This window comes from Leuciscus leuciscus (assembly GCF_965113295.1).
Source record: "Leuciscus leuciscus genome assembly, chromosome: 11".
NCBI classification, from domain to species: domain Eukaryota; kingdom Metazoa; phylum Chordata; class Actinopteri; order Cypriniformes; family Leuciscidae; genus Leuciscus; species Leuciscus leuciscus.
The window spans coordinates 26,807,738-26,825,322 of NC_138735.1; the positions used below are offsets into that span (position 1 = coordinate 26,807,738).

Here is a 17,585-nt window from a genome sequence, read left to right on the forward strand (position 1 = left end):
GCAGATGAGTCATACTGAGTGAAGTATGAAGTACTTGTAGAAATAACAAACTTTTGTGTGCTCACAAACTTCTGGCCATGAATGTACATTCAAAAGCATTTCTGATTGACAGAGAAACTTTCAACAGCCCTTGACTATCTTGACATTAGTATTACATGTCTCTGAATGCGATACTTTAATCGAACAGTGTAAAATCGTGTTCCTTAACACTGCATGAAGCTGCTATTGCAGATTCTGCAGATCATTTGAGTTCAAAACTCAAAAGTTTGACTCAAGAGTTCAAAACAGCTCTCAGCTTCCCAGGCGGACATTTAATGCTCAGATGTTGCATTTTCACATTCATGTTACATCAACTTATCTCAGACGGTTCTCTGAAAATTCCTTAGGAGAAATACAGAATAGACACAAATGCGGTAAGTGTTCACATACAGACTGCAGAGACATAAAATGAATGTGGATTGCATATCTCAGATCACAAGTTCTTGCGAGAATCTTTGAGAAATTATAAAGTTAAAATATTGAGATATTATGAAATGATAAGTCCATTTCTCAGGAGAAAAATCTAAAAAGCTGGAGACTAAAATAAAAATATATTTTTCATCTCAGTGCTTTACACATTCATTTACACATATGAAGTGCTAAATGTCTGTTAAACACTTGCAAAAGAGTAAACTAACAATAAAATTAAAGTACCGTATTTTCCGGACTATAAGTCGCACTTTTTTTCATAGTTTGGCTGGTCCTGCGACTTATAGTCAGGTGCGACTTTTATGGCGCGTTTCCACTGAGCAGTACAGTACGGTACGGTACAGTACGGTACGGTTCGGGTCTGTTAACCATGATCTGGCTAGCGTTTCCACTGCCAACAGTACCCTTACTTGATGGGCGTGGTGTTTCGATCGACGTCATTTTCGCGCGAAGAAGAACATAGTAAACTACAATGGATGACATATACAGCAGATCTTGTTCTTGCTCCTCGACATGTTTGTCACAAGAAGACAAGCGCCGACATTAGGCTTTTCTCAATATTAAGTACGCAAAGTTTGTACTTGCCATGTGCGACTCCTACATGCAAATGGTACAGCGCGTTCTTAAAAGGTCACTCAGCTCGCTCTGCTACTCCGGTTATCTCTGTTACTCTGTATGTACATTTTAAGCAACAATAAAGCGAAATATGTTATAAAACACTACTCTGCCTCTTTTCGTTTTCATTTAAATAAATTAAACATTATAGGGACACAAATGTGGTTCATGCACAACGCATATTGATTATTCACTGCACGTTATACGTTATTCTATTTAACGTTATAACAAAACGAAATTTAAAACACAACCCTAACGTTACCTCTTTTCGTTTAAATAATAAAACAAATTACACATATTACAGGCAATATATGCATTTGTACAAATGTTGCAATAAACATCAGTGATAATCTTGTAATAAGAAAATGACAAGAAACCATATTTCTTTTTGTAAAATTTCAGTTTTATCAATAATAGCCAATATAAAAGTTTAAGTAAAAGGTACAAGAAGCTATACAATAAGAAATAAAGCAAACAATTCAGTCAAATGTCCAAATGCTACGCTCTAATCTAACATTACAACAGTAAAGTTAAATACAAATAGCCTATAATATGAAACTAAACTTAGCCCTCGGCCAAAACGATTGACAGGGAACGAATTATATATTCACGAGACCAAAGATCGCCCGTTAGGTCTACACAAGACGAATTATATCTCATGTTTAACCACTACCGTCGGAGTCATCGGCGAACGTCAGAAGAACTTAGCCGAGGAAAGGCTCATCCAGCCGGGAAACATGAGCGCCGAGCGCCCGCTGATCGCATGGATCTCACAACCGGGGAAAAACAAATCATCTTTATAAATAAACCACAGATTTGAGCTTTAAACAACTACATTCTCGCCTGAAAAACTCTTAAAATTACATTTCGTGACACAGTAACAGTAGTATTATATTAAACTGTATATTAAAAAATGGCGCTTCTTATGTTGTCATTCCCCTCGTAGCACGCGCAAGTGACGATTCTCTGTCAACCAATCAACGTCCTGCAGTGAGTCTAGCTCCACCTTTTAGTACCGTACCACTGTGCTAGGTACCCCAACGGAAGGGTACCCAAAAAGTGGTACGGTACGGTTCGGCTTTTTGGTACCATTCTCAACTTTTGGCAGTGGAAACGCAAATAAAAGGGTACCGACCCGTACCGTACCGTACTGTACCGCTCGGTGGAAACGCGCCATTATATATCAAAATTAATTCAGACTGAGATGAACCAAGAGAAAACATTACCGTCTACAGCCGCGAGGGGGCTCTCTAGTTGGCGGAGTTGTTCAGAAGCGACACGGATGATGAAGAAAATGATGAGGAATGAGATCGCGGGAGCTTGGTGAACTTGTTTACTGGTAACTTGCTTGTTGGACTCGCTGGCTTATGTTAATTTAGCTTATTCAGCCTCCCAGATATTTGTTCTTTATGCTATTGTGTAGCTGAATAACGTGTGCAGTGCGTGTTGCGGTGCATATGCTGTGCAGGAGCAGCACGCGCTAAAGTGCTTTCACATAAGCTGCGTTTGCAGTGCGTAACTGACCCACGGCTGTAACCCCAAACACATTGTATTTCAAATCCAGAAGTTATCAGCAAATTTTATTTTAAAAAAAGAAAAAGTTTTTTGTCAGCATTGCGATTCTCTTTATACGTATACTCTTTAATAGACGTATTCACGTTTAAACACAATTTAAACAAACTATTATTCAATGCATTACTTCTATATAATTATATATTAAGTTGCTCAAGCAAGTGGTAAAATATTTAACCATGCACTTATATTAAAATCGCATACATTTTAAATTAAAACTTAAAATTGACAAAAACAGCAGACTCATACCCTTTCTTTTGCATAATTTAAATCTTTATACAATAAATCTTGCATGTCACAAATAACTTGTTTTTCCACCTCCACGAATGAGACGAGTGTTGTTCATTATGTCGCCTTGTTGAAGTAAATTGTAGTTTTCCTTGATTTACCAACGCTTTAAGTAAAAAGATGACTGTGAAAAATAGTAGGCTAGTATTTAATTAAATGCATTTATGATGAAATTACTACATTTTCATGTCAATCTGGTCAATCTGTATTCATTTTGACCACAAACCGTGTGCTGTCACTTTAATTCAGCGCGTGCAGCACAGCAGAAATAGACTCGGTGCGGAAACGATCTCTGCACTGCTGTATACGCACCGCACCTGGAACGGATCGACGGACTGCAACCGCGTGCATTGTGAAAGCTCTGACCTGTTAACAAGGGTACGGAAAAATATACGCACTACAAACGGAGTATGTGTGAAACGGGCGTTAATGTGTTACGTTAACATACTGGACACCTATTCAGCCTGTTGTTCTGTGTGCTACTGTGTAGTTGAATAACTTGCCTTTCCTGATTAAATGTCTGTTCTTGGTCTTGGATTTTGTGAAATAAATTTCTAAATAAATGCGACTTATAGTCCAGTGCGACTTATATATGTTTTTTTTCACTTCATGAGGCATTTTTTGACTGATGCGACTTATACTCCGGAGCGACTTATAGTCCGAAAAATACGGTAGTCATTATTTCTTGGATCAATTCATTAAAAACCTTGTTATTGCATTCTGTAACCATGGCAAAGGTTCACATATGCTGGATCTAAAAATATGCTTTTTATGTTTCCATAAACAATCACCTCATTTGTTTCCTATGGTTTCAAAACCAAATTTTCCTCTCGACCTTAGGTTAGTAAACCTTTTTTTCATACTGTCAGGATAGTTTAACGTCTAGGTTTGACCTAGAACCTATTTTAACAGCAAAGCAGCGGGTTCAGATTTAAAGGTGAGACGTCTCATCAGCTCACATCATTCGTCAGACGTTTCCGTCCACATTAGGCGGGACCCTCTCGCTTCACTTCAAACCGTCACATCCTCAAGCAAACCCTGGGAAATCTTGTACGAGCACCGCGTTCACTCTCTGAACACCTCAAAGCCACACACATGCAAATCAATTTTTCATCCCTCAATCCTGGTCTCTCCTCGTGTGAAAGGAAGAGGAAATTGAGGTCACGCTCCATCAGAAACTGATCGGCCTTGGATGTTCCCATTGTGGCTGGTAGAGTAGAGGGAGCAGAAAGGGAGAAAGTCTGTCGATTGCGGAGCGTGTTGGGCTCTGTCTCTTATAGAGTCTAAGCAGAGTTGATGCAACCCTGGAGAAACTAGAGTGACCTGTGGAGAGAGCTCTCTTCTGAAGAAATCCAGTCTAATGACACTGAGCTTGACAATAACATGATATGACTCATAAAAAGGAATGACACAGATTGACTAACAGAGCTGGCCAAATATCCGGCCTCAGGTTTATCAAGAGGTGGGTCGGCTCATGATACTGGACATACAGCTATTGACCACTGAAGCTGAATTGCCTGCCTACAAAACCTAAACAATCAAAATCAACCAAATTTTTTTTTTAAATACTCAAAACACATCGACATTAAAAATAATAAATGTTGAATAATGATATGTAGTGTATATATATATATAGGGTAACACAATATTTGTTAACAATATTAACTACATGTCAACTAACTCTCATTAGAGTATTAGTAGACTGTCTGCTTAAAGGATTAGTTCACTTCAGAATTAAAATGTCCTGATAATTTTCTCGCCCCCACGTCATCCAAGATGTTCATGTCTTTCTTTCTTCAGTCGAAAAGAAATTAAGGTTTTTGAGGAAAACATTCCAGGATTTTAGTATATAGTGGACTTCAATGGGGGTACAACGGTTTGAAGGTCCAAATTGCAGCTTCAAAGGGCTCTATACGATCCCAGCCAATTAGGAATAAGTGTCTTATCTAGCGAAACGATTGGTCTTTTCTTATATATATATATATATATAAATATTGATGTACTTTTTAACCACAAATGCTCGCCTTGCACTCGCTCTGCACTTGCACTTGAAAGGTCAAGCCATTGGTTCCCGTTGAAGTCCACTATATGGAGAAAAATTCTGGAATGTTTTCCTCAAAAACCTTAATTTCTTTTCGACTGAAGAAAGAAAGACATGGACATCTTTGATGACGTAGGGGTGAGTAAATGATCAGGACATTTTAATGCTGAAGTGAACTAATCCTTTAATATCTGCTAATACTTTTTTTTGATGCTCCCCAACAGACATTCTACTGACTATAAGTAACTTTGCAACTATATGTCAACTTATTCTAACCCTACCAGTCTACTAATACTCTACTACTACTCTAATGAGATTTAGTTGACATGTAGTTGTAAAGTTACTAATAGTCAACAGAATGTTCAAAAGGGACAATCAAAATAAAGTGAAACCATCAAGGGTTTTAGTATTATAGTTAAGCAATATATAATAATTTATTTTCCCGTGACTTTGTATAACATTAGATCAGATGGTAACGAACAAATAGATTTGTGAATAAAAAAAAAAAAAATACAATATTAAAATAAAGGGAAACCAAGGCACATTGCGTTCATGTTATTGTCAGGATTATGTTTAGTTTCACTGTGTTTTGGGTTTGTGTTCCCCGTGTTCCTGGTCATTATTAGTTTCCATGGTTTCTGATTTATCACACACCAGTTTCTGTTCAGTTCATCACCTCACTCTGTGTATTTTAAGCCCTTAGTTCCTCTCAGTTCTTTGTTTAGTCTGGTTTATGTTTGCGTATGTGGTTGTGTTATTCTCTCATTTATCCCCTGATCTCCTGCATGTTTGCTTTGTTTTTGTGAATAAAGTGTTTCTTTTGGATACTCCAACATTGTGCATTTGCTGTACAGCCACACAACACATTAAAGTTATAAGCAAACTGCATTCAGACCACATTTATAGATGGTCTCGTTCAGCTGGAATGCTCCCATAATTTCATCACTGCACTGAAAAGACATAGACTGTCTGAAATCACATACTTCCCTACTATATAGTAGGCCAAAAAAAACAAAAAAACAATGTGACAAGAGTAGTGTGTCCAAATTCACAGTACTCATAAAACAGTAGGCAAAAAGTACCCGGATGACTACCTACTTCTGGGGCCTGTACCATGAAGCCGGTTTAGGTGGCTAGCCAGCTATGTTTCAGTTTAGTTTCCGCCAACCCTGGGTTTTAGGTACTATGAAAGTAGCTCGGCTTTAATCGGTGTTCGTTGCCATGGTATCTTACGCTGCACGGCTAACCTGCTCCGGGGCAGGTTATGTTCTGGATTCAAGATCTCAGACTGAAGTTTGACCAATCAGCTGAGAGCAAAGAAACATATAGGTGACGCAACTTATTCCCAGTGTCTGTTACAATGACTTCACCTTTTCTTCCAAATCCGGTGGACATCTCAGCGCAAATTGTTTGACGAGCACTTCGTAGAGAAAGAGTTTTTAGCCAGACAAAATCCCCTTGCCTTTCCTGATAGTTACTTGTATGAAAGATACAGATTTTCCACGGAAGGAATGTCTTATCTTTGCGAACTTCTTGAGCCACACATAAAGAATTTAACACGTCGAATTCATGCACTTACTGTACCGCAAATGGTATTGTGTTGCATTTTTTTGCAAGTGGTACATTCCTGCACGGTGGGTTACGCACAGAAGCTATAGGGGAAAACACGGTTTGTCGAACCATTCGTAAGGTGGTCCTCGCTCTGCAGGAGTACATGAATAGTTTCATTAATAGTGTTCCCCGGACATTTATCGGCCATGTCCATAAAAGAGGGCTTTTATAAAATTGCCGGTAAGATATATTGATAGGGTGACATCACATGAACAAATTTTTTATTTTTTTTAAAGCAAATTGCACAAATGTACTATACAATATAATATGTTAAGAATTATTTTAAATCTTTATTATTATTCTGTTAATCTTATGATAGGATTCCCTAGCTTTCTTAGTAGTACAAATACGTTCTATATTTATGTAAAATTATGTATATATGTATGTGTAGCCTATGTGTAATATAGCCTATTTTTATAATATATAAAAAAAATGTGCATGTATCATTTTTTATATATTATAAAAATAGGCTATAGGCTATATTACACATATAGGCTACACATACATACATAATTTTACATAAATATAGAACGTATTTGTTTAACTTACACATTAACAATCAGCAATCTTTCTCCAACAGTCTTCTCTTGCTTTGGCAGCAGAAACCGTATTGTTTCGAGCTTGAAATACATATTTAAATTCATCGTAATTCTGAATGATTATCTCTTGCTCCTCCGCGGAAAAATATATCGCTCTCGCTCTACCCGCGATTGGTTGTTCAGTGTCGACGTCACTCTTTTATGTGCACGCGCGCGTGGAGTAATCATAGCTTAAGGATCAAAGCCTGAGTTGACAAAGAAAGTTGATGAGCTGCATCATGGTACCAATAAAGCCTGATTACATCGGTTTGGTTTTGTCAACTCAAAACTAATCCTGTAACCCCGAGTTTGTTCAGCTACCTTCATGGTACAGGCCCCTGGTGAGATTCTGAAGTGTGTATACGATAAACACTTTACTATCCCATGAGGCCACGGGAGAGGATTTGTGAAGTGACACAACTGACGCTATAGGTCACATGATAATGACAACATGGCCAATGTAGAACGTCCAGATTACTACACACATTAATACTATATAGAAAGTACTTTTACCTACTCAAGAGAGTATGCAATCTGGAATGCAGAAATGGTATATATTTTCGCTTAAATTTTCCTAAAATGTAAAATTTAAAGTGCATAATAAAAATGGTTACATTACATTATGCTTAGAGAAAATTAAAGAAACTAACTTTTTTCTATTATGCACTATTACATTTTTTGGTGACTTTCTTTCATGTCAATTAAGCACATTTCCCTTCAAATTCATAATATTATTTAAACATTTACGGTATTCCTTGTGCTCTCTGTAATTTTTTCTGATTTTAAATAAAAAATAAATCATGGCATTACAATAATTTAAAACAATCTGTAATACACAATAGAGAACGAGAAAAGTAAAACACATATCCAGACACATTATGTTAATGAGAACATGCAGAGGAAATGTGCTTAATCATCTTGAAAAAAAAAAAATACCACAATACAAGATAACTGAAATGGTCCTAAAATAGGCTTCAATGCAAAATATAATGTCTTTTTTCTTTCTTTGGATTTTATAGTGAAACGTGCCGTTTGTGTAAGGTTTGCTCTGTTAGTATCTGATGTCTCGGGTCTGAGCATACGGTTCCAGTTGGTCCAGGTGAAGTCCAGCTGATCTCGGCACGACCCAGCTGCTACTCATGTGAACCAGATGGAGGGAGTTTTTTTGTGTATTCATCACTCACGGACATTTGGATGTAGTATTACCCACTCTACCAGCATCTGTACCCCACAACCACCTGCTCACCAGTTTGGACCAACACAGGGTTTCATTATGTTTGGCCATGAGTGTGATGAGGCAATATCGATAAGCACCTCTGATGTTAGCAGTCGGCAATCATCGAGGCCTAACAATGATCACAGCCTGTTATTTTGAATGGATCTTTTAAGTGAGCGAATATCTTTATCCTTCATCTTATAGTGCAAGCAAAGTAACATGCGAGCAGAGATACTGAATGAAGAAGAGTCAGTGAATGAATTTGAACAAGCGTTTCACTGGGGGGAATCTAAATAAAAACCACTATCTTGCAATGAGGAAATTCTCAGCTACAAGCTAGCAATTGTTATAAGCTTCAGTGTATTCCAGTGGGCAGGTCTGGATGTGTTTGTCCACTGGAATAGCTCGGGGAGATGATTGATTCTCTTCCCTCGCTAACATGTCTTGAAGAGCCAGAGGAGCGAGTGGGAGGAGCCAAACTCTGCTCTAGTAATAAATGAGGGAGGATGATTACAGCCTTTACTGTTATAACACACACCGCATAACTGGAGTGTGAAATAGAGAGACAAAACACGAGTGCAACAGAGGAGGTCAAGGAAAAGGGAAGGGAACAAAGATAGATACAGAATGTGTGATGTACAGCATTCTCTTACAGTCATAACAACAACCCCCACCTTTATAGAGAGGCTTTTCTTTCATTTCCTCTAAATAAAAAAAAAACTCTCAAACACACTCTGACTCAGCGATGAGTAAGGATAGATGTCTCACAGGAAAAAAAGGGTGGTAGTCTAGCTGGCGCTGCAGAATCAATAACTAAAAGTATAAAAGACTAAAAGTATAGCCACGATATTACTGCAATTTTGTGTGACTGTTACTCGGCTGTTTTCAGTCCTGCACGGCTTTATTAAAGCAAGCTTTATAAGACACACACTACCAATCATAAGTTTGTGGTCAGAATGATTTTTGGGTTTCTTTGAACGAAAGTAATCATTTTATTCAGTCAAAAGTGACATTAATAATGTCACAAAAAAAAATGTATTTCAATGAAATGTTGGACTTTTGATCTTTCTATTTATCAAAGAATCCTGAAAAAAAATTATTCCACAAAAATATTAAGCAATATTAACTGTTTTGATAATAATTAGAAATATTTCTTGAGCAGCAAATATTAGAATGATTTCTGAAGGATCATGTGCCACTGAAGACTGCAGTAATGATGCTGACAATTCCGCTTTGATCACAGGAATAAATTACACTTTAAAATGTATTCAAATAGAAAACAGATATTTTTAAAACTGTAATATTTCACAATATTTGTCATCTGCTCTGCAGATGAAGGTACGAAGACGAAAGGTTCCAATGTTGTTTAATAATATTCAACAAAGTATTATTAAATAAAGACAAGGCAAACACAACCATGCGTATACGAGCCCGAATAATGAACGTAAGAAAAGCAGGAACTTATGAAGGTGATAATCAAACACAGCTGAACCAAACCAACTCATAATGACGTGTGACCATGGAGACGGAAGACAGGCGGGAACTCAACCAAGGGAAAACATGTGATGAATATCAAACTAAAAGATCACTAAGAACGAACATAACTGAACCTAACCGTGACAGTATTGCAGTTTTTACCGTATTTTTGATCAAATAACTGCAGACTTCTTTTAAAAACTTACTGAACACAAAATTTTGAATTATATATAATTTAATAAAAAAAAAAAATTATTAGCCATCTGACAACTTTCCCTCTATATAGTATATGGCATGAATATTGGTTGACTACTAGTTAAGATCAAGCATTGATGTGAGCGCAAAAGTCTAGTAGTGGAACATTACAAGAGTGTGACAGGACAACTGTTTATCAGAACAAGGGTATGACAGTGTGCGAGAGCAGCTTTGTCACAGTATAACTCTAATAGTTTAGGAGCTGTCTTAAAGTCGACAGCTCTTGTAGCTGACGAAACGCATCTCTCCCTGATGTTGACAAGCCCAGAGATAGAGTTCTGAAACGTGCCGGTCTGCCCTTAATAAATAACACACATCCATATAAAATGATTGTGATTGTGTACGTGCAAAAAAAGAAGTTAAAAACAGCCTTGCCTCCCTATAATATTAGGGATTTCAATCATGTGTATTAATGAAGATTTTATGCAGGCTGATTTGATAAACAGAGAGGGATAAATATATTGGGAAAGCTTGTGCATCCCAAGCGAGACAAATAGTGGGGTAAAATGACATCAGTTGGTTGCGGGATACGGTGCTGCTGAAATAGGCTGTGAAATTGATTCCATGAAGTGAATCATGATTTAATCTGCCACAGACAACGAGGTATAAATATTTCCCAGTAAGGAATAAACGTTAACGCTTAAAGGCATGCGACATTTTAAGATGCGTTCTCAAGACTGCACTTGTACACGATGTGGGCACAAATGTTTAGTAATTATTGCAGGAATTTAGAATATTCTCATTGCTTTAAAGGGGCATTAAGTATTATTTTATTTTATTTCACATTAAAAGGCTTCACACCTAAAGAATGTATAACAAAACTGTTTAAAATGATGCAGAGAAATGCTGTAGAAAACAAACATGAAGCATCTTAACATTTAGTATAGTTAGTTTAGTTAAAAATAATCAAAACATGTTTTCTACAACATTTCTCACTATGAATATAAGGAAGTATTATATAATTTTCATTATTCTTTAATATACACCAATAAAACAATACACAATATATACACACACATACACATACACACACACACACACACACACACACACATAGATATAGATATAGATAGATAGTTACATGAAGACCACTGTAAATATGAAATTTTGAATCAAAATTCTGCATTGATTGAATGATTCACTGAAAAAGTTTGAACTGATAATAAACCAATCATGAAAATAATGACATACTTTTTAAAACAACTTAAAGCACATTATATTATTTTATATTTTTAATATTTAATATATTATTTTGAAACAAGTTGACCAGACAATTAGATATACAGAGATTTACTTAGAGCACCTTTAAATTTCATTCAGTTTTTGCCCTTAATTGCTGACTTTTCCCCAGGCTCTGTGCGAAAGTATGCTAGTAAAAAAAAAATAAAAAAAAAGTTTCTCAGTTGGAACAAAGTGAGAAACAATCCCCGCTGGACTGATTTTTCAGGGAGTAAATGAAGTCTGTAAAGCAAAAACTAAAACAAGCCAGTTGGATTTTCTGTGCCATCTCACTGATATTACTTAGTCTTTCGAATGTCACCGTGAAATTAATGGGACTGAAACCAGGCAATTAGAGCAAAGTCCAATTTTTAAGTACAAACTTGGACGCACACTCACTCTTAAGACGTTTGTGGAAGGCAGATGGATTATTTCCTCTGATTGTGCCCAAACGGGTCTGAAGTGAGTGCTAGGAAGGCATATTCTTACTATATACTGGACTCAGAGCTGATTGGCTGATGGGACAGAGTCTTCAGCGGCGAGTAAGTGACAGGATCAAAACCACAGATCAGACCACACACTTATTACACTGATGCCCCATAGAGCCGCATCTCTCAGTCCGGCCCATTAACCTGCTGTCAACCTAAACACACTGTAAAATAACAGTTTTCTCTGCTAGAATGAGATTGGAGGCCGTGGAGGCTGTGCTCAGAGTTCAGGGGAAAAGACAGCTGATAAGTTCTATTATAAATGATTGCATTAATAAGTTAACCAGAGTACAGTTTCAATAAAACAACTAAAAAGACTCACATCATGTAGCTTGGGAACCATAGCCTCATCTGCCTTAAATCGAACAAGCTCAGATCAGCTAAAGTCTTCTACTAAAGACAACATACGCAACCCATTTTAATGTCAGGGTTATAAGATGACATATATACTAATGTTCAAAAGTGTGGGATTGGTAAGATTTGATTTGATCATAAATACAGTAAAAAAATCTGTGAAATATGACTGCTTTCATTTTAATATAGGCTATTTTAAAATGTAATGTATTCCTGTGATGCAAAGCTGAATTTTCAGCATCATTCCTCCAAGTCTTCAGTGTCACATGATCCTTCAGAAATCATTCAAATGTGATGATTTTGTGCTCAAGAAATATTTCTTTTTAATATCAATGTTGAAAACAGTTGTGATGCTTAATATTTTAGTAAAACTGTGATACATTTTTTTCAGGATTCTTTGATGAGCAGACAGAACATCTTTTATTTTATTTATTTTTTATTACTAAAATATTTTAACTCAATTTAATGCATCTACGCTGAATAAAAGTATTAATTTCTTAAAAAATTTATAAAATGACTGACCCCAAACTTTTGAATGGTAGTATATATATATAGGAGTGAAACAAGACAAATGTGTTTAGAAAGATATTATTGTATCTATTGATTGGATTGTGAAAAGTGGTTTCTATTGGTGTTTGGAGGGAGGGGGTTACAAATAGAAGTATTTAAAAAAGTTGTTTTGGATAGATACGCATGTATTGATAAGGGAAAATAGGATCAATTTTGATTTCATGTTAACCTGAACTCCCTCTAGAGCGGGACAAAATCATGCATATGATGGACATCAATAATCTCTGATTTGAGCTCATTCTAATGATTGGCTGAAACTCAGAATGTCACTAAGGTTAACAAAACAATTTAATTAGAAAAGTTGTTGGAGTACATGACACTGAAGAGGTTGCACTTAAGGACTGTATTATAATGTGAATGCTTTAAAATAATTGCCACTTAAAAGCTCAGCTAGATTGCCCTTGTTCTTCAGAAATTGGTTTGATTGTTCAGAATATGATTATTTAATGAAGAATCCTCCCATTTATCAAATTTACAGCTTCGGAAAGGGAAACCGATTCCTCTGAGATTACAAAAGCCCAGTGCTCATCGCCAAGGGTTGAGCTGTTTATCTGCTCTGGGGTACATGAGAGGTTAGAGTCCTTCAGAGAGAGAGAGGCTTTCATCTCATTCTGCTTGTTATTATTATGATATGACCATGTTAGGGAAAAAAAAGCTCATTGCGAACTCAAAAGCATTTACGTCCTTCATCAATTTTGTTGATTAGAATATGAGTCTGGGAAAGCAATGAAGTCTTTCAGTCATTAGAATGTCATTTTAGAAATCTCAGTGTTAAAATGTCAGTGTGAAATGAGGCGACGCCGACAAAAAAGACAATGTCAAAATCTTAATTGTGCACTTTACTTTTAAAAGTCAACATAAAATCAAAGTGTACTTTCTTAATACATTACTAGTGTTTTTTGCGCACAATTAATCAGTGCACAATATTTCAAAGGAATGTTTGATGAATTGTTTTAATCAAAATTACTTTCCATAATTGTTTGCCTCAGAAGTAAAATGTGTTGCGAATGCAATGTCAGCCTCGTGTAATTTCAAACCAGTGTGACTTTCTTTCCTCTGGGGAACACAAAAGATTTTTTATTTTATTTTTTTTATAACTCGGTGTTCTTTTGTTAATACACTGAAAGTCAATGGGGTCCAATGTTGTTTAAAACCCAACGTTGTTAAAAATATCTTCTGTGTTCCATAAAAGAAAGAAAGTCCTACAACAACTTGAGTAAATGATGGCATTTTTCATTTTAGGGTGAACTATGCCTTTAAAATAATCAATCAAGTATCAATCTCACAGTACAAAAGTAACTGAAAACAACTCGTCAGAATCAAACCTCTGTGGTTTCCATCCCAACGTTTCCTATGTCACTAACAGGCAATGTTTTTTTCCCCAAGTGACGGATCAGAGACTGCAGTTCAAAGAGGTTTTAACTCTGATCCTTTACGTCCTGTTGCTTTGGCAGTGTGAGAATATGAGACCAAGACATTCCTCTGGGTATAAAGTATCCCGCCGGCTATAATGTCTATAAGGAAACAACTGATATCAATAACAATGTGATATCTTAAGGAGATCAGGAGTCACAAATCAGCCAACAAATCATGCACCAAAAACGACAAAGTACCATACAACACACACACACACACACAGTCCAGCTCTACTCTACTCAGATGGTGGATACATGTCCAGCGTAAACAGTCCTTTACTAGCGAAAGGATGTTTTATTCATGAGCTCAAAGCCAAATCCACACATAAACTATTATATTTCTCAACCCTCATTTATAGCTCTCATGTGCGACGCCCAGATAACAGGGGAAAATTGCCTGGAGGGCTGAGACGACACCGCGGGAAGTAACGCCGGCTATCATAACACCCAGCTGGAGGCATGACAGAGAAAGAGACATTTATCAACGCAGCAGAGGCACCTTTCAACACACGCCATGTACATCTCAATGCAGCCACGCACCTTCACCATCACTACAATGGCCGGTATTAAGATAGAAACTCAAGATATTCTGTAGGCTAACTGGAATAGCTGAAGCTCAAGATGAAAATACAAAGCACAACAGCTGTTTTTGCCATGCCCACCCCCACAAAAACACACACCTTTCTGTGTCACTGATCACTGTTTTTGGGAAAAGCATGTGAACAGAATGCTTACAGATTTTTCAGTGAAATACATTTTTAGAAAGGAAAAAGTGAAAGGGATTGTTCAACCCAAAAAAACATTTACTCACCCTCATGTTATTCCAAACCTGTTATGACTTACTTTATTCTGTGGAACAAAAGAGAAGATATTTTGAACTGTTTTTGTCCACATGCGGAAGTCAGGTGAGTTAGTCATACAGGTTTGGAACGACATGAGGGTGAGTAAAAAATTTTAATTTATTATTTTATTGAATTTTTTGGGTGAACTATCCCTTTAAGCAGACAGATCTGAAAATAAGCTTTAGATGCGTTGCAAAAGGTTCCCCGCTGTACATAATAGATGCCATGAAAAAGTTGTGCTTGTTTGCAGAGTGCTGAAATGCTATTTGTGAACCCATCCGCTGTCCATGGTGCTGAAAGAAACAGCAAGCAGAATCTCTTTTGAGAAACCCTAAAAGACAGTTTAACATCCTAATTACTCTTTCTTTTCAGTTGTGAGACATCTACATGTGTTTTTAACCCTTTTATTCAACGTTGTCGGTTCAATTTAGCTATTTACCAGCATTAAAATGTGCTCTGTTGGTCCGAACTTCAATATGTTTATATATATATATATATATACACACACGTGTTCACCAGAAATCATCCAACCCTCAGTTAGAATATTTGGCATTCAACTGTAGTTAGTGGGACCTTAGCATATGCACATTTATAATCCTATGTTTGTATGGGCTGAATCTTTAAAATATAACACTATCAAATCCACATATAGGGTGAATGAGAAATCCATTTTATCCACTTATTGTAATCTATTCATCTACACAACGATAAAGGTTTGATTCACACAAGGTTCCACATATAGTTTCACATTCACTTGCAGTGTGGTTATTCACAAGCACAACTACAGATTTGTATTAAACCTCTCAGCCAAAGAATACATCATTCACAGATTAACATTTCAGAATCGCCTTGCTTTTATTGCAAACAAACATGTGCTGTAAGGTTGCATTTCTTGTCCTTATATACCTGCAAAGGAGAGTCTGTTCATCTTCGGTGAAAGCAAAGACGCACTGATTGATATTTCCCCCAAAGAAACAATTGTTCCCTTCATAGACACCTTAATTTGCATCATATACGTAAAAAATGAGCACATCCAAAAATCACTTCACCTTAAAATCATCTGCAAAAGTATAAGGCATTAAAAAAGAAAAGAAAAACCAGCCAAAAATAAACAAATGTGACAGGTAAGCTGCAAGAAAAGTTTCCATTAAAATGTCACCAGGTCTGAAAATGACTTTCGGGTAAAGAAAAGACCAAAATAAAAGCAAATGCTTCGCTCGGTGACATCAAAATCACAAAACTCTCATGAACAACACCGCAAAATACAAGCAAAGCATATCTACAGCAAAAGTCTATGGCAGAGAACAAAAAAGGAAAAAGGGTTCAAAACAAATATCATCGTACATACGTAAAAATAGAACTGCCATGGCCATTTAAAAACCAGTTGCATGATTTCACACGAATGCAAGCACGTACTTGGCCAGTGTCACTCAGTACTGAATAGCCCGATAGGAATCACTGCATACTAAAAACTTGAGGTACGGATCGAAAAACGCCTCAAAACAACACTTTTTCAAATCTCAACGCTCAAACCCCAGCAAAAGGAGAGAGAAAAAAATAAAAAAAGAGCAAGTGAAAAGACAAAAAGGGTTACAAAAAGGCCTGGAAACGTACTCACCGAGTGGGAGTAAAATGTTGCGATAAAAATGCGTTATGGCACAAAACACAGTATGGCGAATGAAGCGCGTTCTCTCAGCCTGTGAGCCCTCGCTGCTGTCACGTGACTGCTCTGCTGCCTTGAGCGGCGGGAAGAGGAGCTGACAGGAGACGCAGTTAGTTAGTCCTTATCATTCCACACTGAGAGCCGAACTGTGATTCTCCCGTTGTATTTTTTACCGTCTCTTTTAAGGTTGCGGAGTTCCCATGATGTCAGACTCAACGTAACGTCTAAGGAGAGCCTCTCAACACCGTCTTTGTTGTTCTTGCTGTTCGTCTTTGTATTTTGTGGCGCTAAACACAAGTAATGTGAGGCGTGTGTGCACGCGCATGAGATATTACATCGCTGGTAATGTCATTAATAACGTCATGAAAGGCAGTTTTAGTTCTGTGTTGTTGTTGTTTTTTTTAACAGATGTTTATCTGATGCAAATAGCACCGTGCAGCATCAGTACATTCCTCCCGTAGCATTTATCTCGTCTAAATGAAGGGACAGTGTTCATATTTTAAGCCACAGACTCTTCATTGCCGTGTTTCTCGTCTTTTCTATATAAAAACTGATAAAAATAGGTAAATCACTATAAAAGGGATGCAATGAAACATTTAAAAGATCGAGCTAATTGGCAATCCGATGCCAAAGACAATTCCCTCATGTAGCCTACAATGAAAACACTGTTTTGTGCTAAAATCGATGCAAAACTGATTAAATGATTTTAACATAGATAGATAGATAGATAGATAGGATGTATACTTGTTTGATTTTGATACTGAGAATACACTTAAAAATACTAGCACTTCAGATATATAGACAGACAGACAGACAGTCATGACATGTATTATGACGTTACTATTAACTGCATAGGCAATATACAAAATTAACATGACCGACTGAATAGGAAAAACTGTTTTGTACATTTTTGTA

General features: G+C 36.7%; 1 protein-coding gene across 2 annotated transcripts in view; it reads right to left on the reverse strand.

Annotated features, from left to right (window-relative positions):
• LOC309509136 (RALY RNA binding protein like) overlaps positions 1–16,870 on the reverse strand; it is a gene marked incomplete at its 5' end in the record, with an annotated part of 138,756 nt that extends 121,886 nt beyond the window's left edge. Inside the window, one exon of one of the 2 annotated variants that reach the window (XM_082183702.1) lies at positions 16,626–16,870. Of the gene's footprint in view, positions 1–15,913 lie in introns of both variants that reach the window. The other variant, XM_082183701.1, reaches the window with a different exon arrangement.
• Positions 16,871–17,585: the final 715 nt, after the last annotated feature.